The sequence below is a fragment of the Pinus tabuliformis genome, chromosome 8, assembly GCF_031772625.1.
Source record: "Pinus tabuliformis cultivar Carrire ecotype Pingquan chromosome 8, CPIR1, whole genome shotgun sequence".
Lineage (NCBI taxonomy): Eukaryota > Viridiplantae > Streptophyta > Pinopsida > Pinales > Pinaceae > Pinus > Pinus tabuliformis.
Genome location: NC_142294.1, coordinates 1,737,717,162 through 1,737,741,296, shown reverse-complemented (window position 1 = coordinate 1,737,741,296; position 24,135 = coordinate 1,737,717,162). Strand labels below are relative to the sequence as shown.

The 24,135-nt window shown below is 40.3% G+C and overlaps 1 pseudogene across 1 annotated transcript in view; it reads left to right on the top strand.

Annotated features, from left to right (window-relative positions):
- The window catches only part of LOC149243053 (ultraviolet-B receptor UVR8-like), a 168,585-nt pseudogene that overhangs the window by 12,559 nt on the left and 131,891 nt on the right, over positions 1-24,135 (top strand). Inside the window, exons 7-8 of the transcript XR_016246683.1 lie at positions 21,835-21,920; positions 22,069-22,267. The product of XR_016246683.1 is annotated as an ultraviolet-B receptor UVR8-like (transcript). The remainder of the gene's footprint in view (positions 1-21,834; positions 21,921-22,068; positions 22,268-24,135) is intronic.

The following is a 24,135-nucleotide window of genomic DNA, read 5'->3' as shown; positions in this document are numbered from 1 at the left end:
ACTCGGTGCTATTTTGGATATTTATATATTTTTTGGTCGACCAGTATTTTGGTCCATTTTTTCCCCCCTTCTTGGTTTGGGGTCGATCGGTTCGATGACTAGTCAGGTTCTAATAACATTGGTTCATTGTCCATTATTCATTTTTTTGTTTTAGCTTTTGAGTCTTGATTCTACATACTAATGACCTCAGGCCAAGTCTTTAACTCGCTACTCTTGACTTTTTTTGAGTTTGAGTAATTTCAATTTACTATTTTAGTATCTACTATTTGGCATAGTACTAATCATATTTTAGAATAATAAATGATGAATTCAAATCAATGTATACAATATTTTTTTGTTTTTATTTCATTGAATCATTTTTTTAGGGTGGTTCACAGACACTGAGTGGCCACTACATTCACAGGAAAATCCAGGTAGATCAACTTGAAGGGATCTACCCGCCGACCAAACTAGCAAGGCCTAACCCTAAGGGCGTCGAGGAGATTTGACCTTGTTACCTCCTGATAGACAAGGTACTTAGCAACATGTACTCGACCAACTGAGCTATCCATTGGGCTATATTTCATTGAATCATTTATGATATATGAATCAATGTATTTCATTGTAGAATTTGAATTCCAATCATATATATATATATGTTCCACCAAGTTTTCGGGATGGGGAGACACATAGGGGGGATGTGTGCGAGCAACCCCAAATTTTTGGGAAATTCAAGGGGGACCGGGGGACATTGGTGTATATATAATATAGTTCAAGTTCAATAATGAAATAATTGATTCATATATCATAAATGATTTAATGAAATAGAAATAGTGAAATATTGTGTATAATTTTTTTTGTAAGCTTGGCAAGACTACATCTTCAACATGTCCAATATATCACCCCAATTGGGGCGGGGAATTGAAGCAGTGACTTCACATCAAGGAGTGCCTTAACAGAGCACTTGATCACCGTCTATCCAAGACCCCATGGACAAAATATTGTATATATTGATTTCAACTCATCATCCATGATTCTAGAATTTGATTAGTACTAAGCAAAATAATAGATACTAAAGTTTGAAGATTGGAATAGTAAATTGAAATTACTCAAACTAAAAAATAATAAAAAGTGGTGAATCAAAGACTTGGTCTAAGGTCATCAGTATCTAGAGTCAAGACTCAAAAGTTAAAACTAATAATGAACAATGGACAATGGATAATGAAATTGTTGCCACACAATCTAGCAGGGGTCCTAGGAGGGGTACCTAAGGGACAACCACTAGACCAAATGACAACAATGAGACAAAGACCCATTGTCACCTCAGTTAGTGTCCCATGCTCTTTACAAAGTTTCACCAATGGGAGGAGTCCTTGTATGGAGGAAATCACTTATAATGATGGGATCAATGATAAGGTATGAAGTGATTCCTAAGGCCCATTCAGGGGGAGACTCAATTAGGGCTCAATGCTTCAAGAGAAGCTAAGGGCTCTCCAAGAAAGACCTGGGAGGAAAATCTAGACCTAGGGTTAGAGATATTCGATGGTGATGAGTATGCGCAGGGTCAAGACTTCAAAGGTGAGATAAGACCTCTCTAGAAGCTTTGCAATATGATTATCACTTGAAATAGGGTTTTCACTTCACTAAAGACCTAGAAAGAACCCTATGCGAGACCTAGGGTTTATAAGTAATCATGGGAGGAGTTCCTCCAATGTGCTCACTAGGTCAAGATAGGATAGGGAAAGGGTCAAGAATGATCTATTCCTTTGAATTCTATGTGCAAATGACCCCCAATAAGACCACCAACCAAAGACGTTTAAGATGGGCTTCCAAAGTTGCAACTAGGGCTTGAGTTTTCTTGAAAACTAACTGTGAGAATTTCACCAAACTTTGTGAACCTCTAGAGGAGACACCAACACAAGTTTATATCCAATTGGTTTTGCAAAACTCCTTCTCTAAAGAAATTCGCAAGGAGCCCTAGTTGGCCATCTAGGAATGGGGTTGAAAATTTTTGGAGAGAGAAAAAGAAAGACAAGGAGAAGGTGACCACCAATTTTGCTTGGATCAGTACCTAATCCTTGGGCTATGGAGTTTATGATGATTCAAAATTTCGCCAAAATTGTCTTCAAGGAGGCTAAAAAGTGATGCCCTAAAAACCACCTTTTAGTAATTACCCACCCAAGATCTATGGAATTTCAGGGAAGAAAAACAAGTTTCAATCCACTAGGAACATTCATCTACTTGTTATTCAGTGAGTAACTCATGAAATCCACAATCCAACAATCTTTAGAATGATATTCAATAAAACTAGGGGACAAAAGATCTAGCTAGTTGCAATGATTCCACATATTAGACATTATTCAAGAAAAGTCTTCAACAAATAACACTTACAAGATAACAATAGATATATCCAACCATAGAACAAGAGGTAGCTCCAAGAAAGAACAAAAATTTTAGCTCCCAAATATATTGAAATGCATCAATAGATCTCTAGTAGACATCCAAGAAGAAGTGCGAAGTTCGTACGAGAGACCTAATCCAAGAAGTGATGATGATCTCTCACAAATGAGAGTCAACTTTACTTACATGATCCTCTTACTAATTCCAATTAGCCTAATATCACCTACAATCATAAATAATGTGCAAATAACATGTCCTTCGTAACAAGCCCACCAAGTAGCTCATAAAGTGATGAAGAAGCCATCCATAAGTGAGTCGAAATGATGAAACCATGTTGTAAAAGGGTCGTTGGAAGGCCAAAATGAGTACTCAAGGTGCCATAATGAAGGAGAGGGTTTCATGAACAATGGGCAAGGGGATGGCCCCTTAATTCCTATGCAAATGATTATGTGGTGCTCCAAAGTGGCTCTGGGGCACAAGTAATGGTCTCATGGGTCTCCTGATGAAAAATAAGTCTGTAAACTGCTCCAAATGAGGGCACGGAAGATGGTGCTTTCCCTCCCATGTCTCAAGGATGAGACAAACCTCCTCTGGGCCTTAGATCAATTGCCAAACCCTGTATATATTGCTAAGTCAACTGGGAGCATTGCTAGTCCAAGTGCATTGTCTCGCATATAATGTGGGGCAATGAACAAGTTGCTGAAGGTGTTGAGGGCACCCATAAGATGAGACAATGCTATATCACATGGCGGAGTCCCATGGCTCTCAACGCATCCCCTACAAGTGTCAATATGATTCTCTGGTCGGCCTGGGCCCCAGTTAAGTTGCCCATCCCATGATGAAACCACCTGCCAATTACGCATAAGATATAATGTGTCTCCTCACTCTCAAGTACAATAATTCATTAGTGCGTCTAAGTGAAACAAACTTATCATCCAAGGCATAAATGAGACTTCATAATAGATTTACCTTCCAAATTTGGGGCTTTGAGCATGTAATGGTGTTACCTCCCTAGGTAAGAGTGGCTAATAAACAACCTTATTAGGTGTTCCCAACCGCTAAAGGGAAAGACATGCCCAAGGTACACCCTTCAAGTGGTAGGTGTCATGTGCATAATGATGAGGTGGATTGGGACACAGGGGTCTCAGGGCCAAATGCTATGGGCTGAAGGGTAGTAATGATGAGGGATGCCTGCATATTTGGGTGTATGAATTCAGGAGGGAGCAATCGTGGTACATGAGTTACCCTGACTTTGTTTTTCCACCCTTCTTCATTTTCCTTTTGCCTTGATTTTTCTTTTATTTTACTACTCGGGGCTCCAAGGGATGAGATCATGCTATGTATGATGTAGCAGTTCATCGCCCACTAGGGGTTGGGACATGCATGGGCTCCTTAATGATGTAGGGGGCACTCATAGGGGCCCTAGGAACCAGGGTGATGGCCATAATGGTAAGGCATGGAGCTCATATTTGGCTTTTGCCCACGTGCTAAATTTTATTGTCCCGACCATCTTTTGCATTTTGTGGTATTATTTCCTTTTGTATGTGGCCATGATATGCTTTTATCTCTTTTTATTTTTTCGATGCATTAACCTTTGGCACATTGTTCCAGGCTCGACCCAGATATGTGGACAAGGGGAGGGGGAGTACTAAAGCTTTGTGGACCCAGAGAGGGAAGATGATGAAATAGGGCATGTAATGTGCGGAGGGGAGTGAAAATGTGGAACGGGAAAACGAGACTGCGCTACCAAAATTGGGGTTTCCCAAGTAGTGCCCATCCTAAAGCTATAAGCTAGTAGGGGAGATCCCACAGGACTAGGGTTGAGGATTAACCCCCCATTTAAGGTGAGGGAACAAGACTATAGTCGAAACCCTTCCTCCTTCCAAGTCACCCAATAATCCATACCCAAGTGTGCCCAAGAAAAACAAGCATAAGCACTCGATTGCACAATGAAAGACATACCTTTAGGATTGGATGACCCACCTTCAAACATACACTCTCGACAAATGGGTGAGGGGACATATAGGCTTAGGGAGCGGAGATCATCTGGCACAATATCAGCTACACTGGTGGCTGTCGGGGTTGCTGGTTGTCGGCTGAAGACAAATCTAGAAGAAAATTTTTCTCCTATGGGGTCACCCACTGGTAGCAGGTAACATCTGGCTCCAACTAGGACATGAGCTCTCTGTGGAGTGCACAAACCATGTACTCGAACGGGGAGGTCATGAGAACACCAACGATCCTTTGGGACCACAAACTTGTTATCTTGCACATCACAAACAATTGTTGGAAGCATCTGTCCTGGGCGTACTTTGATCACGTATTTTTTCATGTAGTATACCTAGGGGGGATATTATGGGGTACAAAGGGAGGTACGCAAGGGAATAATGTAATAATGGGACGGGCCATAGTTAATAAATATAGTGGTTAACCCGCATCATGTAAGGGACCACAAGTAGTTAGCAATAATATGATAAGCCCATTGTATTAGATGTAGGGTACTGAGAGACCCATGGTATTGTATGTATGAAGCCTATATAGATGCTAGAGACTCCCCATTGAGATATGTCAAGGATTATTGTATTGGCAAGCATATGGCTTGTGGAGTGTTCTCCTTCCTTAAAGAGTGATTACATGGTGTTTCTCTACCTCAAGGGTTTTGATATTAATAAAGATTTGAAGTCTCTAGCCTCTATATAGGCTTTATACATACAATACCATGGGTCTCTCAATACCGTATATCTAATACAATGGGCTTATCACATTATTGCTAACTACTTGTGGTCCCTTACATGATGCGAGTTAACCACTTTATTTATTAACTATGGCCCATCCCATTATTACATTATTCCTTTGGGTACCTCCCTCTGTACCCCATAATATCCCCCCTAGGTATACTACATTTCATCAAACAATAATAACCATACAGGAAATGAAATCAACTCTAAAATGCAAGTCTAATCTAAGTGCATCTGTTCTAGCATGAGAACATGATATGATGGTGTTAGCGATGCAATGCATCCTACTCCAACATGCATGTTAAACTAAGCACATGCTAAGTATAGTCATATAACCAATGCAACCAACATATTATTAGATCACTATCATATGTCCTATTCCTATGAGCAATACACGTGAAATTAAACATGATAGTCATATACTAGGTCACAAGGGTAGGAGGTGGGAAAATATGAGGTCCATACATCATAGAAAGGAGTAATGGATGAAGGGAAGGACACCAATTTGCAGAGTCAGATCCTTCCGTGTAAACATAGAGTGGATGATTGAGTAATTGAGTTATTAAACTCTATATCAAGATCCTTTCTAGTGATGTTGTGCTTCATAGTTGCCTTAAGGTCATGATGGGAGGGAAAAGGGGACTGTTGACATGGAGGGTCACAACAAGTAGGTTGCTCAATGGGATGGTCACATTAAAAAGGGGCAACCACTGTGTGCTCATTATTTCCAAAGCATGGCTGGGGAAAAGGGATCTCATCCTAGTGATATGAGGAATAAGGCAAGAGAAAGGCCTTGTTAGTATCATCATCGGTATCATAAATAGGCTCATGGTTATAACAATGGTTAGTCACTTGTTCTTCTTTAATGCATAGGCAATATTTGATACCATCTTTCAAGAGGGGAGTGTGGTCACCCTCCCTTTCGAGGTTATTGATAGTTGTATCATCCGATGTAACACCTTGGAAAAAGGGAAGATTCACCTTAACTTCATCTTCTTTATCGGTATCATAGATAGGGTCCTCATCATAAGAAATCTCCCACTTCACTTCTTCAATGTGTAAGTAGTCACCAATATCATCATCCAAGGGGCTAATGGGAGTACTTCTCTCAAGGTCTCTATTATGCATGCTAAGAGGGATAACCTCCTCAAGAAGATTTGGGCCATCTTCAACTTTCTTTTTCGAGGAGTCCTCTTCATCAAAATCCTTAACAAGATCACCCTCATTGCCTTCATCAATGACCTCATCTTGATGGTCTAAAGAGGGATCTTTTTCTTCCTCACAATCCTTCCCCCATTTAGGGAAGGCTTCCTCAAATGCAATATTCAACATTTGACATGTTTCCTCACTGGTTTCAAAGGTTGGTCCTTTATGTAAGAAGAAACATGAAATTAATGTTGGGAAGGAGGAAATGCTTTACATTTACACGACCTAAGCCAATCATGATCAACACCAAGAGTTAAGATAAACAAATAAAACCTGCCATTGGGCTGATTTATGTTGAGTCTTGTAATATATCTCATGAATTTCATGATATGATTGTCTATTGAAAATTGATCCCCATCCCATATTGGCACTTACTTTATGTACTCTGGTTTGGGGCACTGTAGGATCCATGTTATATCTATGGTGGGAAAATGTTTGAGCAACATTGTGTTGGTTTTTGTATATTAATGACATGGGAGTGCTAGAGTGAATGAAAATTGCCTTGACGAATGCTTGCTTCATCCTACAAGCATTTAACTCTTGAAGCTCAATGAAGAACAAAATATTCATTCTTCTAATGGAGTTGCTAGAACAGGATATATAATATTGTTGAAAGGTTAGCCTCTTCAAATATACGACCAAGGAGGTAGACCTGCTTCTTCCAAATATACGACTTCGAAGAACAACAAAAATGGATTGAAAAAATTGCCGCCTTTGACATGGAGATACTACGTAAAAGGGGAAAAGACAATGTAGTAGTAGATGACTTGTCTAGGAAGGACGAAGAACCAACATTGCTTGCAGTCTCAGTTGTTGTTCTTGAATGGCTTAATGAGATTCAAAGTGAGTATGCCAAGGATTTAGAAATAACTGCGATAATCAATAACCTTCCAGACAACTCAAAAGTTGAATGGAAGAATGATATTCTATGGTACAAAGGAAGAATCTATCTGAATTCAAACTCCAAGTTTAAATCAAAGATAATCAAGGAGTCACATGATTCACTGTCAGCTGGACATGTAGGATTCTTTAAAACTTACTACAATGCACGACAATCATTCTTTTGGAAGGGGATGAGTCGCGATATTCAGAAATATGTAGCAGAATGTGACAAATGTCAAAGAAATAAAAGTGAAAATATTACGACACCTGGATTACTTCACCCCTTAAACATTCCGAATCAGAAATGGGAAGAAATATTGATGGACTTTATTGAGGGATTACCTATATCTGAAGGCAAGGATAAGATTTTCGTAGTAGTCGACAGACTCACCAAATATGCTCACTTTATTGCAATGAAGAAATCAGACTCAGCTAAACAAATCGCTGAGATATTTTGCAAAAATATTTATAAATTACACGATTTTCTGAAAGTCATTGTGAGTGATAGAGATGCCAAATTTAAAGGTAATTTTTGGAAGGAATTGTTCAACCATATAAAAACCTACATAAATATGAGTTCCGCTTACCACCGTCAAACAGATGGACAAACGGAGGTTGTCAATAAATGTTTGGAAGCCTACCTACGTTGTTACACTACAGAAAAACAAAATAAGTGGGTTCAATGGTTGCATCTCACTGAATGGTGGTATAATTCTACTTATCATACGTCAGCAAAAATGACTCCATTCCAAGCTTTGTATGGGTACGAACCTCCGAAATGGAAGGATCTAGCTACTGTCCAGACAAATCTACCAGCTGTTAAAAACCAACTAGAAGAAACCCAAAAAATCATCCAAACCCTAAAAGAAAATTTAAATAATGCAAGAAACCGTATGAAGCAACAAGCTGACCGAAATAGAACCGAGAGAGAATTTGAAGTTGGAGAATGGGTATTTGTCAAGCTCCAACCATACAAACAGTTGTCCTTGAAACAAAAAGGAAAAAATAAATTAGCACCAAAGTTCTATGGACCATACCAGATCAACAAAAAGATCAGCCAAGTTGCATATAGTTTAAGCCTTCTGGATAAAAGTCATGTTCACAACGTCTTCCATGTATCCTGCCTTAAAAGGGCATTGGGCGACCATCAATCAGCACAAACAACGCTTCCATCCTTAGATGATGAAGGAAGGGTCATTTTCGAACCAGAAGGTATCATATCCACCAGGGAAAAGAAACTTCGATCTCGTGTAATGAAGGAATACTTGATCAAGTGGAAGGACTTACCAGAAGAAGAAGCTTCCTGGGAGACTGAAGCATTTCGTCCACAACATCCATCATTACGTATGCTTTGAGGACAACATTTTTTGGGAGGAAGGCAATGTTATATAAAAAATTAATTAATTAATAGTTATTAGGCAAAGGGCATGATCAAAGATCATGCCCATTCACCAAGAGGCACCCAAGGCAGTATAAAGCTAGGGGCCTCCCACAAATTGTAATCATCTTCTATCTTTTCTAATAATAATAAATATGAATTTGCCGATATTTAAGTTGTTTGTGCCATAGATACCTAGAATTTTAGAGAGGAGAGAGAAAATATTTATAGAAGAGAGGTTGATTACCACCACCTAGATTAGTGCCTTGTTTAAATTGACAATGGAGTTACTTAGGGCAAATTCAATGGAGATGGCCTTGACAAAGGGGTGAGAGGGTTAAAGCCTCTTCTTACATACCCTAGAGGCTTCCTTAGAGGAAGATTTTAAATCCAAGAGGTGCACAACTTGGAGTTCTCTTGAAGGATTCAAGGAAAACAATTTTGCATGGCATAAGGAATCAAGATATCAAGATAAATATAGCAATTTTAGACATGGCACATAAAGAACCCTACTTCACATAAGATAACATGCAAAATATAGAAGATAAGCAATAAACTTACAGAAGTTCCACAAGAATATCTTCAGTCAATCTCTATAATCATTCCTGAAGTAAAAATCCTTCTCCAAAACCAATTCGCACCATAGAACTACATTGTGGCCAATTAGAAGAGAAGACAAGTTAGTACACATTTCTAAAGAAGAAAAAGAGTGATGATGAGTGATGATCAAAATGAAAAGCTAAGTTGCACGAAACGGGGAAACGGGTACGAGTTTCCGAAACGGGAAGCGATACGAAACGCGACCTCCCCAAATTTTGGAAACGGAGAAACACGAATATATATATATATATATATATATATATATATTTTCAATATATATATATATATATATATATATATATATATATATGTGCAATCATAAAGCATAAATGATACATTATAATTTATTACACTTAAACATTAAGATTTAATTTACATCACATTTACTCATCAATGATCACATAATGAAAATAAAAATATCGGAATATCCAAAAGCAACCTTTATTATATATCCAAATCTCAAAATCAACGTTTATTTATATTAATATATGAGGCTGCAAGTACAATAAAGACTATAAGGCTGCAAGAGAGAAATCCAAATCAGGGTTTTCTGCATCCACGTCCTATTCTTTAGAAGGACCACTGTTGTATTGGGAGTCTCCTCCTACATAGTCGAACGACCTTAGTGCTCTTGATTAAATACACGTTTCATACCCTAGTACCCTACATGATCTTGATTATTGGGAGTTTCCCCTGCATAGAGAGTTTGGTTCTCTTGATTAAATATAAGTTCCATACCTTAGTACATGATAAAATCCAATGGAAACATTGCAATCCCTCCAATCTTGAAATCCTGAAAAACAAATAAGTCTGCTGGATTTTGAGTGAGATCTAAAATTCTACTTTCTCCATATGAAATCCAATGAGGGCGAAACCACTCTCAAACATCCTGAGTCATTTCATGGTAATGTTAAAAATTTAAGTAAAATGATGAAAATGAAAAATAAAGGAGAATATCACTTTTACTTTAAGAATTTAACATTACCATGAACTGCATATCCCTCAAACTTCCTGATGAACTGCATATCAACACTAGGGCAAAAATTCACTTTTATAACTTTAGACACGCATCTAGAAGCAACAAGAAGTCACTAACATACCCTAAAAGTAAATTAAAAAACAATGTAAAAAAAACACAAGTTAATGAGGAAACGTGGGTTGTACGGCCCTGAAACGCGTTTTCAGCCGTACTGGCCACGTTTCCGTTTCGGGAAACGTGGCAGTACGGCCGGAAACACGTTTCACGGCCGTACCAAACGCGTTTCCGCATTTCGTACCCGTTTCCGTACGAAAACGGACCTCTATACCACGTTTCCTGCAACATAGATGAAAAGTGATTCCCCTTTGTTTATATGAGGGTGACCAAGTCACTTTTTTTTTGTGATTTTACAAGTAAAACCGCTAAAAAGTTTACTTGAGCATTTAACTAGGCCTAAGGTCACAACCTAACCTTAAAATAGCTTTAAAACATAATAAGATGCCAAATATAATCCACGTGTATGGGAGAAAAATGGTCTCCACTGTGATGTCATCTTCAAAAGTAGGCAATAAGTCATTGAGGAATTGAGGCAAGGGTTCAAGAGTGTTGCTAACTCTAAGAAAGTCCCAAAGTGCATGTGTACATCCCCAAAAGATGCCTCCTCCACTATGACATCATCCAAAAGAGGCCCTACATTACCCTTTTCATGCATGCAGGAGTGATGTGGCACTTTTAAGGGCAAGCAATGGTAAAAAGGGATGTGCTAGCCCTCCCAAGTCATCTCGATGATAACCATTCTCATCTAGGCTTCAGAACAAGGTACCATCCATCAAATAGGGTCAAGGCTAGCTTGGGGGCGTAATGGGTTCATCTGGGCACATCATCAAATAGTCCAATGCCTGAGCTTTCAAGCTCAATGTTTCAACATTTGGAGGTTCATCAAGAGGTGTAGTAGCACGTGGAAGTTTCTCAAGGCCCACATTCATCTTTGGAGGGGCAATGTTGGGGCCACAAAGTCAAGATTGCTCTCAAAACGGGGCAAAGAACCCCTTAGAAGGTGTTGGTGAAGCATCAAACTATCCTTCATGGAATCTTTGTTGCATATGTGATACCACTTGAACAAAACCTCTCAATATCAAGTGAAATCACCTTCATTTGGGACATTAAACCATTAAAGTGTCATAGTGAGCCATATCTAATGTTAGAGGCACATAAATACTTCACACAAAACTCACCTTCAAATGTCTAACTAGATCAAGATCTATAAACAAGTTACCTCACTTATGTTAGGGATGATTAGGTCAACAACCCTATTAGGTGTTTCTAGACCTCTAAGGGGAGTGATAGGTCCTAGGTCAGCGAATCAATCCATAGGTGTTTGTGATATGGTGGTCATGGAGTGGGAGAAATTTCAACGAAAGTGCCACAACCGTGAGACCAACTAATGGGGGTCCAACATCTTGAATGTAGTGATGTAAAGAGGGAGCAATCGTAGTGGGATGAGTTATCCCTTTCCTCAGGTTGCTTTTTCCACCCCTCTGGTGCACCCTTTACTTCAATGATTTGTCTTTATTTATTGCATAACTCAGGAGTCCAAGCTTGCTTTATGCTTTTCCAATACCCCTTAAGATGTAGCGATTTCTCGCTCATCAAGGTTGGGAGATTCAAGAGTTCTTTTATTTGAGATGAATCATTGAATGCTTTAAGGAACTGGGTGATGGCTAATGAGGGAGGTAGAGCCCATGCTAGGCTTTTTCCCATGTGCTAAATTTTGTCCCAACCATCTTTTGCATTTTCACGTTTTCTTTCATTGTGGCTTTATATGCTTTTAACATTCTTTCAGCTGCACAACCTCCAGGCCAAGATTTTGGGTCCTGACTCAAGTATGTGGAGATAGGATGCCAATCCCAATGGCCAATGACCACCAACCTAAACAATGGAGATGGATAATTGGGAGAGATGGAAAGTTGATAAGTTATGGTATGTTCTATCCTTATAACAATTTACTTCTTTTTCTTATTATATTCCACAGATTAGCAATCACATGTACATAAAGTAAAGTGCAGATAGAACATTAAACAATCGACAGAAAACAAGCCAGGACAAGAGACACAAGATGTGGCGGCTACCCAGGGACAAACCCCACATTGTGTGGGGAAACCCTTTGATCAAATCTTCTTTTATCTTTAGTAATTCCGTAGAGAGAAATAGTACAATAAATCTGATTTATATCAGCAGTAGCAAACCCTAGATCAGCAGCATCAACATTAGCGGCTTCATCATCAAAACTAGGGCAGTCGATATCTCACAAACCGACCGTCGGATCGGCTTGATTCCACCACCAAAAGTTGCAGCCTTCAGAGGAGGTTCAGATGAACCTACAGTGCAGTTCAGATGAGGAGATCTTCTGGTCCACGCAGGTCAAACTTCACTTCTGTAGTTGCAGCTTCAATTTCAGCAGCTTCCTTCAAACTAGGGCAGTCGATATCTCGCAAACCGTCCGTCGGATCGACTTGATTCCACCACCAAAAGTTGCAGCCTTCAGAGGAGGTTCAGATGAACCTACAACGCAGTTCAGATGAGGAGATCTTCTGGTCCACGCAGGTCAAACTTCACTTCTGCAATTGCAGCTTCAGTTTCAACAGCTTCCTTCAAACTAGGGCAGTCGATATCTTGCAAACCGTCCGTCGGATCGACTTGATTCCACCACCAAAAGTTGCAGCCTTCAGAGGAGGTTCAGATGAACCTATAACGCAGATTAGAAGAGGAGGTTTGATGGTCCACGCTGGTCAAAGTTTGGATCTGCAGTTGCAGCTTCAGTTTCAGTAGCTTCCGGCTTCACATGTGTGAGAGAGAGACCCTTTTCTGCGCAGTAGAGAAGAGACTCTTTTCTGCGCAGTAGAGAGAGAGAGATGTGATGAGATGAGTGAGTGCAAATGAGGAAAAGTCCTGTATTTATACACAACTGTTGATGTTTGAATAGATGCAACTGTTGGGCTTCTGAGCCTACATGAGTTGTAGGTCGGCTTGATAATAATTCCATAATCAAAATAAATTCATATCTCCATGAATACTTATCGGAATCGGATGATCTTTAGATCAATCCTACACCTCTCGATGAGAGGAATCTAATGAACATATTATCAGCCATGAATAAGATGACCCACATGAAGTTTGGCCCTAGTTGCCAATTTTAACACTCCCTCTCAACTAGGGAGAACTTCATCTGCAATCTGTCTGTCGGTCGCTACTATTCATCCATCAAATGCACTGCCCTGTACAGCCTGACCCTTGCCTTGCTCTGCTCTATTCTGCCTGTTCTGCTTTGTCTTGTTCTGCCTTGTACTGATCTGTACGGCTCTGCTCTGTTATGCTCTGCTCTGCTTTGTTCTGTTCTGCTCTACTTTTGTCCGAATTATGAAGAAGAAGAAATGATCGAGGATGTATCATACTGACTCAAAGTCAATCTTAGAGTATGTACCACTGGTCCCAGACCAGTCTCAACCAACTCGAAGTCAGCGTCATAGTGAGTACAACTCCTACCACTGGTCCCAGACTAGTAACATCCTCCATTGACTCAAAGTTAGTCTCAGAGTGCGTACCACTGGTCCCAGACCAGTATCATTGATCCCAGATCAATGGAGGTCATCCTAGCGTAGGGAGTACAGTAGATACAACGATGCGTCCATCGGTACTCCTATGGTCCCTATCTTCATTTCCCTGTTTATTGATCAGATGAGAGGTACTTCCCATGAGTCCCAGACTGCATGGGTAGGATGTCTCGACAGGAGAACTTAATCAATCCCGTCCTCACAGGAGAACACATTAATCCTGCTACAATCGCCATGGAGAACACATCAATCCAGGCTGCCATGGAGAACACATCAATCTAGGCCTCACAGGAGAACACATCAATCCTGCTACAATCGCCATGGAGAACACATCAATCCAGGCCTCACAGGAGAACTAATCATCCTGCTACACAGGAGAGCGAATCATCCTGTTCCACAAGAGAGCGAATCATCTTGTCCCACAAGAGAGCGAATCATCTTGTTCCAGTGCGCACCACCAGGGGAGGGTGAGTCACCCTATGGTCGTATGTTGCTCCAGTAAGAACCGCAAGCCCTCAGAGCTCCCAGAGCTCAATGTATGCAACATGCAGGACCCTTGTACAAGGGTTTCTTGACGACTCCAAGTCGTTTGGGAAAATCACAGATTAGATCTTTCCTTGGGGCTTTGACAAGGTGTATTGACCTGTACATCATCTTAATGCGATGGAGCCTCCTTGCTCATCGACTTACCATATCCCAGATGATGTCTATCTGCTGGAGCAATCGACGAATATGGGATTCCTCAATAATCGAATCCCACCTCTGGTTGTTACAGAGAATCATAGTGGTATGTGTTCAAACAGCTCACTGAAGAGCTTCCCCAACCAGGCAGCTTCATACGAGATCATACTCGTAGATATGTATCCGGTCTCGACGGTGCTTATGGCAACCGACTTTTGCTTCCTGGTCATCCATTATATTGAAGCAGAATTCAAAGAGAAACAACACTAAAAAGTGCTCCAGTGATCCTCCACACTACCTGCCTAATCAGCATTCGAATAATCATGCAGTTTCATATTTCCGGCAGTGTATCTCAATCCATGAGAGATTGTGTCCTGAAGACATCTCAGAAGATTCTTGGCACCAATCTAGTGAGGCTCAACCAAATATGAGCTCACAATGCTAACTGCAAAACATATGTTCGGACGGAGGTTCACCAAGAACATCAACGCGAATGAGTTTTTGAAACTCAGAGGCATTTCCCAAATCTGGTCTGACATCACTACCATATAACTTCTGAAAGTTAAGATCCTCGAGGTAGTCACAGGCTTGCAGTCCACCATACCAAATCTTTTCAGAATCTTCACCACATATTTTCCTTGAGATAGGAAAATTTCCCTTGGCTTCTGCCACACTTCAAGTCCTTGGTTCTTCATTTCAAATTCAGAAGCCAACTCCCTCTTACATTTGTGAATGAGAGGGTATGCACTTGTTAGAAAGAGGTCATCCACATACAACACCAGTATGAGAGGCTTGTCATCTTCAACCTTAAAGTAAAGGTTAGGATCGACTTCACTCCTAGTGAATCGCAGCTTCATCAAGTAGTTATCGATCCTCCAATACCATGCTCGGGGTGTTTGCTTCAGCCCATAGAGAGCCTTCTTCAACCTGCATACATGATATTTTCAATCATAAAGCTCAAATCCTTCGGGTTGCTCCACATAGACCTCTTCTTTGATCGAACCGTGCAAGAACGCGGTCTTGACATCCATCTGATGTAGGTTCCATCCTTGTGAAGCCACAAGGGCTATGATCAAGTGGATGGTTGTATATCTAGCAACAGTTGCAAATATCACATCGTAGTCTATACCTTCCTTCTGGGAGAAACCACAAGCAACAAAACGAGCCTTATACTATTCCGTACTTCCATCTGTTGCAGCTTTATCTTGTAAAGCCATTTTGAAATAACAATTGTCTTGTCTTGGGGTCTGGAAACTACTTCCCAGACATCATTCTCCATAATGGTAATAGCATCCTTCCATACTTGATGATTGACGGCATCTGAGAATGATGAAGGCTTATTTTGTATGATTGTGCTCATACTGGTCAGGTATCCCTGATACCTGTTAGGTTTCTTACTTTCACGGAAGGTTCCTCGGGGTGCAGCATGTCCTTCAGCATCATCAAGTATCCCCCTAAGCCATGAAGGACTCTTCTTAGAAGAGGAAGGCTCAGGTGGATAAATAGGATCCATGGGTTCCTCCACATTAGGCATTGTTACATCATCTACCCATAGAGACAACTTCCACAATCGTACGGTGCCACACCATTCTGCTTTGGAGTATGTGGTGTAGTAGTCTCCCACTTAATGCCAACCTCAGGTATGCTTGAGTGAACCAACTGTAATATATCGGAGGTCTTACTTAGGCTAGAGGGGAATGGTCCCCTTTTGAGCTTTTCTTCGGCACATCCTGAACATACACCTTCTTTTCCTACTCGGAATTTGGGCATCCCTGTTACCATATGTCTTACATCGGGTAGATCTTTGTAATGAAGGTGGGCAAACCTCCGATGCCAAGTTCGGACTGAAGAGTTGTGTCACAAGACATGACACCTAGCGGGCTTCCACCGACCTGATATAAAAAATCAACTCGAAACCCAAGAGTGAAAGCATTTTTAACATTATTGTTCCATATACATACCTTGCCATCGCTGAAGGTTACCTTGTAGCCTTTGTCTTCCACTGCCGAGATGGATACCAGGTTCTTTTTGAGATCAGGTACATATGATACATCTTGTAAGTGGATCGTATTACCTTGATTCAATTTGAGAGAAACATTGCCTACACCTTTCACGGGGTATTTTATGTCACCTCCAAGGACAATTTCCAGGTTAGTTTCTTTCTCTACCAGATTATGGAGTACTTCTTTGTAACTAGTGAAGTGTCTTGAGGCACCACTATCAATGAGCCAAATTCCCATTGAGTCCGAAGGAGCAGAGGTAGATAGGGCAGCTGATAGATAATATTCAGCCTACTTATTGTCAACAGTGTCAGATTCATACTTGGAATTTCTAGCCTTCTTGAATGGTTGTCCTCTTCCTTGATTTCCATCACTCCTTTTACCTCTGCTATTAGATTTTCCATTCCTTTGATTCCCATGGGAGGGATTTTGATCATCATCTCGGTGAGAGTCCTTTCTATCAGGGCATTCTCTTGCATAGTGACCTGCTTTATTGCAAATGTAACATTTTCCTTTTCTTCCACCCTTAGGTCCAGCCTTTCTTTTTGATTTAGACCCGGAATTATTTCTTTTCTTAGCATGAGAAGAAAAGCAGCAGGAGGACCTTTAGGCAAGGGCACTTCTTGCTCTTCTACCCTTGTTTCTTCTTGAATGCATCTAGCCATTAATTCCTCGAAACCAAGAATTACATTATTGTTCAGAAGTGTACTCTTGAACACGTATCATTTGGATGGTAATCCTCCAAGAGTTGTGAGTGCCATTTCCTTGTCAGTAATAGTTTCCCCAATAGATAGGAGATCGTTCTTGATCTCGGTGATTCTTAAGAAGTATGCTTGCATACTCCCATCTTTACCCTTCTTGATTTCCCTCAGCTTATTTCTAAGAAACAAAACTTGATTTGCATCATTGACTTTAAATAAACTCACCAGTCTATCGTAGATTTCCTTGGAGGTGTCCAGTTCAGAGATGTAGGCCACCAAGTGCTTGTTGATAGAGTCCCGGATGATCTTCTTCATATTTCCATTTGTTCCAGGCAGCAGCGGATGCACTTGATGGAGACTCAACAATATTGCCTCTTACATGGTCCAACACTTCTTGATCTTCTAGGGCTAAATCGATAGACATCTTCCATCTGTGATAGTCAGCTTTCTCACGGAGCTTGTCTTCGGCAGGAAAGAGTGTTGAGGACCCCATAGTTCTTTTAGGATAGCCTTGCCAATCTTCTCTTCGGCTCTTGCTCTTGCTCTTGCTCGGGCTTCACCTCAGCTCTGATACCATGTTAAGTTATGGTATGTTCTATGCTTATAACAGTTTACTTCTTTTTCTTATTATATTCCATAGATTAGCAATCACATGTACATAAAGTAAAGTGCAGATAGGACATTAAACGATCGACAGAAAACAAGCCAAGACAAGAGACACAAGATGTGGCGGCTAGCCAGGGACAAACCCCACAATGTGTGGGGAAACCCTTTGATCAAATCTTCTTTTATCTTCAATAATTCAGCAGAGAGAAATAGTACAATAAATCTGATTTATATCTGCAGTGGCAAACCCTAGATCAATAGCATCAGCATTAGCGGCTTCATCATCAAAACTAGGGCAGTCGATATCTCACAAACCGATCGTCGGATCAACGTGATTCCACCACCAAAAGTTGCAGCCTTCAGAGGAGGTTCCGATGAACCTACAATGCAGTTCAGATGAGGATATCTTCTGGTCCATGTAGGTCAAACTTCACTTCTGCAGTTGCAGCTCCAGTTTCAGCAGCTTCTTTCAAACTAGGGTAGTCGATATCTCGCAAACCGTCCGTCGGATCGACTTGATTCCACCACCAAAAGTTGTAGCCTTCAGAGGAGGTTCAGATGAACCTACAACGCAGTTCAGATGAAATCTTTTGGTCCACATAGGTCAAACTTCACTTCTGCAGTTGTAGCTTCAGTTTCAACAGCTTCCTTCAAACTAGGGCAGTCGATATCTCGCAAACCATCCGTCGGATCGACTTGATTCCACCACCAAAAGTTGCAGCCTTCAGAGGAGGTTTAGATGAACCTACAACGCAGATCAGAAGAGGAGGTTTGATGGTCCACATTGGTCAAAGTTTGGATCTGCAGTTGCAGCTTCAGTTTCAGCAGCTTCTGGCTTCACATGTGTGAGAGAGAGACCCTTTTCTGCGCAGTAGAGAAGAGACTCTTTTCTGCGCAGTAGAGAGAGAGAGAGAGAGAGAGAGAGATGTGATGAGATGAGTGAGTGCAAATGAGGAAAAGTCCTCCTGTATTTATACACAACTGTTGATGTTTGAATAGATGTGACTGTTGGGCTTCTGAGCCTACATGAGTTGTAGGTCAGCTTGATAATAATTCCATAATCAAAATAAATTCATATCTCCATGAATACTTATCAGAATCGGATGATCTTTAGATCAATCCTACACCTCTCGATGAGAGGAATCTAATGAACATATTATCAGCCATGAATAAGATGACCCACATGAAGTTTGGCCCTAGTTGCCAATTTTAACAAAAGTGGAAAGTATGAATTACTTTGGACATGCTATATCAATCAGTGCCTCCCATAGTAGTGCTCTTCCTAAACGCTATGGCCTTTGAGGAGGTCCAATTGGACTAGAGTCAATGACTATCCTCCCAAGTGAAGTGTGGGAACAAAGATACAACAGAGATCGGTCAGTCATCCAATTTGCCTCGTGCTCCATATTAATATGCCCATACTATTAAATGAAAGCACATGATTGCAGGAATAGTTAGAGTATTTGTTGAGAGATTTCTCACCTTCCTTTAAAAATAATGCTAGTTGGGAGAGAGATCTCACTGGAGCAATGGGTGGAGAACTTTGGCATAATGCTATGTGCTGATCATCATGGGGCTGCTGGCTGGCTGGCTGTCAAATGAGGAGAAAAAAATTCTCTTATGGGTTACCCACTTTTTGTGGGTAACAAGACCCGTCGTTACCTAGGAATTTCCTTTGTTGTGTCTCAAATGGTGAATTGAACACCTCAGATTGTAAATAACTCGTTTAGCAAGATAGCTTCCCTAACAGAAGGAAGAAGCAGTCAATATTGTTCTTTGGCACAAGCACTTCAACTGACATAAGAGAAAAGGAGAAACTACTCTGAATATTACTATTAAGAAGCTCTCCAATCTTGATGCTTCCTCTGTGTAACTGCCATCATTTAGTTGTAATATAATGAGCAGATTCTGTCTGCTGCTTGGTCTTGACTCTTGCTCAGTTAGTATAAGAGCTTTGTGTTCACCTCATGACTCTTGTTCAGTTATTCTAAGAAGAACTTTGAGCATTCACCTCATGACTCTGGCCATCTTTGATTAGTCCTTTGCCTTGCCCCTCAAGCTCATTCTCCTCAGATCTCTGCAACTGAAACTCTAGATCAGTAACCTCCTCTTGCATTAGAATGATGTGAACATCGAAATCATAGAGACCTTGATGTGAAGTTGAGTTTGAAGATCTTGTCCATTTGCCATCCTTGTTCTGGCATCTGGCCACCATTTTACCTCAACCTCCCCAAAAATAGTGTCCTAATAACTGTTTTCTGCCAGAGAATACAACATCCTTTCCCATTGGGCAGTAATGGATTTTCCACATTCATTCAAAGCTAGCCGGGAAGTTGGAAATATTACACTTGAAGCTCAACGGCCATCCCCTTTTTAAGTCGAAGGCTTTTCTATGGTGAGGTTTATCCTCACGACACTGTTCAGATTCATCGTCCCTGACAGAATCTGAGCAGGTGTCCCTCCCCCTCCACGCACTCCCCTCCATTTAAAGCCGTCGGCTTTTCTTTGCGCAGTAATGTGCAAATGCTAGTTTAATCTTAGACCATACATATGTTAGTCATGATTGGAAGATGATCTAACCCTGTAACTGTTCCTTTTAATGGAGTTGGAATAGTTGAAGAGGTCAATGTTCCCAATAATAATTTACTTAATCTGGAGATGATCCTTGGATCCAAATGTGTCTTCTTTTCATTCTGTGGAAGGCATAGTGACAACTATTCTAGCACCTTCTCTTAGCAGGTCATGACATCCCATCCTTGTCTTCATTCCACTGAAACATATCAGAGCTACTACCTATTGATGATTGTCCACACAGCCAGCAGTGAATTATCTGCAAACCAGCCAGCCTTAAAGTGTGGCATTCTCAAGGATGGTTAGATGCATGCTCTGAGTGGAAAGAAATGATTTCACCTTAAACGACAATCTGCACCAAGGGTATATAGTAGCCACCATTCCACTGAAAATTGCTAATTGTTCCAACTTTAAATGATTGACCTTAAAGTCTTGTAGAAAGAGAATATCTGGCTATTGCTGCTTGATTACACTCGACAATTTGTTTTTTGTTGATGGGAGTTGCATCCATCATGTTTGAAGGCAAATTTAATCTTCAATAATTAGGTGTTGAGATCATTCAATGCAAATGTATTAGCAACAGGGAATTAGGGGGCTGTTTTACTGGTTAGGAAGTTTTGCTGAAATCAATTTTTTAATTTTAGGGTTGCCTCTGAGCTACATTTTGGAAGAGTCATTGATTGACACATGAAATATCTGTTCCAATGCTCTTCATCCATTTCCTTCACGAGTTTTCATCTTCAATACTGGGCCTTCTAAACTTTTTTTTGATCTTTACCTAGCCTTTGAGCAGAACTACTTTAACTTTTTCTGTTTGAATTCTTTGGACCTTTCTCCTTCTACGCCCTTCAATTTTATTTGCTGCCATCCTCCAGCATTATCATTTTTACACTATTCCTGTTTATGATCATTTTCAATCTTAGTATATATTTGTTTACAAAACCTTTGACAAGGTTCCTTGCCTTAAGTTTGGCAGTCCATGTTCTCATGATCAAGAGCTCTGTAAGCAAAAGAAGCAACAGGGATATTCTTATTATTAAATTGCTGCAACTTAACTGTGTTACCAAACCTGTGTGGAATTACTGAAGGCATCTCCCTGGAGAGATGCTCCTCAACACAGAGTTGGGCATGCAACTTGCAGAGACTTGCTTATTCACTCTCCTTAGAATAGTTTACCATAGGGATTCTCCACATGCTCAATAGCGCTCGAGTTCACCTCTTTTATGCATGGAAAATTCAATTCAGTTGGGGATCTGGGACAACACTGTTTGTTCATAGTCTGCATGCTTATGCCAGTGCTTCAAGGCATTTTTTGTAAGTCATTTCAGTGCTTCAATACATGTTTCTTTTAAAGTGTTCCTTATAGAAAAGTGTATAACAAAACAATTTGCCAAGGAGAAGTACTATGTGAGAGAAAGAGGTCTAATACATACTGTTATAAGCTTTCTGCTTTTAACTTTGTTCTACCATGCACATTCCATTCTCACGCTAGTAATTAGCAGGTGGCAGCTGGAGGCACACACTCTGTAGTGCTTACACATAATGGGCATGTCTGGACGTGGGGTCAACCGTGGCCTCCAGGGGATATGTAAGTTTTTCAATATCTGCTTTGTTTCAAGGTCTCTTTCTGATACATATCTTTGGAAGTTTGGCTTTAAAATTTTGTTATTTTTTGTTGTTTATTACACAGATAAATAGGATTGATGCAAACTTACAGTTCAACTTGTTATTATTAGAAAACAGATTTCTACTCCTGTTCGTGTGCAAGGCTTGGAAAATGTGCAGCTGATTGCTGTTGGTGCATTCCACAATCTGGCTCTTCTGGAGGAAGGGGAAGTCTGGGCGTGGGGAAACAATGAATATGGACAACTTGGCACAGGCGACACCCAGCCACGATCACAGCCTGTTCCTGTCCAAGGACTTTCTGGTCTCATGGTTAGCACTCACACAAATGGGATAAGCTCCATTTATTGACAATCTAAAATCTCTTTTGTGAACTGAATATATCAATGCTATTACCCTGAAACACAGTACTCTCTTTACTAATATGAAGGAATTTGTTATTCAGCAGAGTTCATAGAGTAGAATCACGTTTAGAATTGCAAACAGGAGCAATAGTGATGAAAATCCTTTCCAAAATGAAAGCACATATGAATATTTTAGGTCCCTTCAACAAATTTGAAATGGTGTATGCAATTCCCGCAGATTTCTGGCATTTTAATGGGACATGCAGAAAAGGCATAGGATCTTTTGTATGACTGCTCTCGTTAAACCCAAAGTCTTAGATCCCTCTGCCCAAGGGACATAATGACCTCAGCTGCATTCTCATTGTAATTTGGTCTACAAATTCGAATCCAGCTGCTATAAATGGAAGCTTAAATCAATCTCTGCTCATGCTCTCAGAAGTATACAAACTTTTAGTCTAATCTTGTATCTGATATCCCCAGTAAACTTTAGCTGTGCCATTAATGGCTTCATCTTTTTAGGTGCTACTTGACTACATTTAATTGCAATAGTTGCCTTATGAAACTAAACGTGGCATGCATGGTTCATTCTATTAGTACGCACTCTTTAAGTGGGATGAAAATATAATGTTTCTTCTTGTTTCTCCTTCTTCACTGCAGATCTCACGAGTCAACAAATAACACTATTATATTTTTATAATGGTTACCAATCTTCTATTTATAAGCCATCTTGTGGAATACCATGTAAATTATGCAACCATGGTTATATTAAAGACATTGCCATAACCCAATCCAAATCTTAATGATGTGAATACATTATAATTGTTAAATTTCATTGAAACTCTGCAATTACTTAGATGAATTACTGAAAACAAGGCAACTGAAAACTGAAACCAAATTTACTTTCACCAAGGTACAGAATTCCTTAACAATTTATAAGAAGCGGAAAATAATCGAGAGATAAAAACACATGCACACAAATTGACACGCTTGTTTACCCAGGAAACCCAAAAGGGAAAACCTGCTTTCTTTGTTGTGGTATTTTATTGATTGTTCTTGAGCAATTGAATCTATTACAATTCATGCTGCTACCGCAGCCAAAAATCTGTCACTGGGAACACAATTGTTCTACTGGTGAATAGCTTTAACTTGCACTGAGAATCCTTGATCCTGTGCTCCACAATCCTTGCGCACTTGCTCCGCAAACCTTGCACGCAATTGGTCCTCAACTGATGTGCATCCCACAATAAAGAACGATCTATGATATTGAGTCTTCGTCCTTCTCTTTATAGATAGAAATCGATGCATGCAAGGAGGCCTAGTCGAATGCTAGTTCACACTAGTGTCATGAGTTTCCTTTGCTAGTTAACTGGAGCAAGTCCCAGTTACACTTGGGCTAGCTCTCAATTAGCTAGCTTGAGTTCCTCCTCGATTTACTCTAGTTGTGATTGTGAGTTAACTGAGAACTCAACTCGTTCTCTCTCCAATCAACATTGAAGTCTTAACTCGTTCTATTTCAACTTGTCACTGCCATCTCTTCCTGTAGTCTGACTGAAGAAGACTCCAACTAACTAAAGCTCCAACACTATGCATGCAAACTTGATGACCATTCCAATAAACTAGAAATCAACTCATAGTAATTGAAGTCTATCACAAGAATTCACACTCATGTGAGAGAGACTAATTCGTGGTCTTCACTGGCTATGGCACAAGCCAAAGACCTTCCATCGCTACATTTTCAATACGGATTTTGTACGACTCCCAACTTATCTTTGAAGTAGATGACACTGCCTCTTGCCAAGGCCTTGGTCAAGGTATCTGCTGTCTGCTTCTCTATTG